This window comes from Lucilia cuprina, chromosome 2 (assembly GCF_022045245.1).
Source record: "Lucilia cuprina isolate Lc7/37 chromosome 2, ASM2204524v1, whole genome shotgun sequence".
Lineage (NCBI taxonomy): Eukaryota > Metazoa > Arthropoda > Insecta > Diptera > Calliphoridae > Lucilia > Lucilia cuprina.
The window spans coordinates 65,567,092-65,569,174 of record NC_060950.1 but is presented as its reverse complement, the minus strand read 5'-3'; the positions used below and the strand labels follow the sequence as shown (position 1 = coordinate 65,569,174).

The following is a 2,083-nucleotide window of genomic DNA, read 5'->3' as shown; positions in this document are numbered from 1 at the left end:
AGAACTGAACTAGAACTGAACTAGAACTGAACTAGAACTGAACTAGAACTGAACTAGAACTGAACTAGAACTGAACTAGAACTGAATGAGAACTGAATGAGAACTGAAATAGAACTGAACTAAAACTGAACTAGAATTAAACTAGAACTGTATTTAAAATAAACCAGAACAATATTAAAGAAGATCCAAACTCTTTAAAAACTAAAACAAACAAATCAAGTTATTGACTTCTACCACAGACATTAAAATAAACCACTGACATTTAATTCTTCTATTTTGCAAAGAATGTTGAACTTCTTACCATGCAGTTGTTATTGTTGTTTTTCTTAATAATGATATTATTGACTTGAAAACAATAATGTTGAGCGTGTTTTTCTTTCTTTATTTGTTTTCATCATCATTCAGACTCAAAAGTTTATTTTGCATTCCAAAAATTGTTTATACAAAAAATGGTAGACAATCTTTAAAACTTAATAAACCCAGCCAAAGAATGAGATGAAAAAAAACCAAAAGTAAACTTTATAAGGGACAGAAAACAAAGAATTTACGCGCCAAATTAAAAAAAACGAAAGCAATCTTTCATACATATAAAAAACAAAACAAAATCTTAGGTTTTTTGTCGGTAAATCGTTAAAAAAATCTTTGGCAAAAAAATAAACGAGTGTAAGAATAAATCGTAAACAAGTCAATAACATTCAAGGACTAAGGGGATCTTTTCTTAGATCAAAACAACAAAAGTTCATTGCTTTATCAAAACAAAAAAAATGAAGAAAAACAAAACAGAAAAGAGGAATGAATGATGATCATATACAAAACATAATGATCTCCACAACGAGAGGAGCATAGTTAGTACGAAACTTTTTTTTCAATTCACAAAAATATCGTTGTTATGGTTACTCCAACTTATTCCCACACATTTAAACAGCCCAGTCAGTAAAAGGAAAACAAAGTTTTTTTGTCGTTGTTTTTAAAAATTTACCCATAATGTGGGGCTTTATCGAGTAGTAGTAGTAGTAGTGAATGGCGCGAGTTGTTGTTGTTTTGTTTAAGTAAGTCACACATTTACTGATTAGGATCTTATAGAGTGCGCGCTGTTACGTTCCTTCTTTACTCCATCATACAGATATTCAATGTTGTTGTTTACGTCTTCGTCTTTGATTGTAAACAATTTTTCTCTGTTTTTGGTTCAAAAAAATGCTTGAATATTGTTGAAGGTGATTGCATTTATTTGAATTGAATTTTGGCGCTAAAGTTAAGGAGAATTATTTTTCTGTTTGCTAAATTTATAAATAAATTTATATATGTGTGTGTGTGTGTGTTTAGTATGTAGGGTTTATTTTTAAATTGTATTTCTGGGAATTAAGGATATTATAACTTTAGTAATTTTGAAAGAAACGAGATAAACAATTCCTTAGAATTTTCTTATGATTTGAACACCGTTTGTGTTTACAAGTTTAATAAATTGTATAAGAGATTTAAAATTAAAATTTCCCGCCAAATTTATCACTTCAACTAAACTATAAATAACCTGAAACTGAACAAGAATAGAGCAAGAAGTGAACTAGAACTGAACTAGAACTGAACTAGAACATAACTAGAACTTAACTAGAACATAACTAGAACATAACTAGAACTTAACTAGAACTGAACTAGAACTGAACTAGAACTGAGCTAGAACTGAACTAGAACTGAGCTAGAACTGAACTAGAACTGAACTAGAACTGAACTAGAACTGAACTAGAACTGAACTAGAACTGAACTAGAACTGAACTAGAACTGAACTAGAACTGAACTAGAATTGAACTAGAACTGAACTAGATCTGAACTAGAACTGAACTAGAACTGAAATAGAACTCAACTAGAACTAAACTAGAACTGAAATAGAACTGAACTAGAACTAAACTAGAACTCAACTAGAACTGAACTAAAACTGAACTAAAACTGAACTAGAACTGAACTAAAACTGAACTGGAACAGAATTAGAACTAAACTAGAACTAAACTAGAACTGAACTAGAACTGAACTAGAACTGAACTAGAACTGAACTAGAACTGAACTAGAACTGAACTAGAACTGAACTAGA

At 30.0% G+C, this 2,083-nt stretch overlaps 1 protein-coding gene across 2 annotated transcripts in view; it reads left to right on the top strand.

The window, feature by feature from the left end:
• Positions 1-2,083, top strand: part of LOC111686410 (protein spitz-like) — a 33,827-nt gene that overhangs the window by 13,879 nt on the left and 17,865 nt on the right. The window lies entirely within an intron of this gene.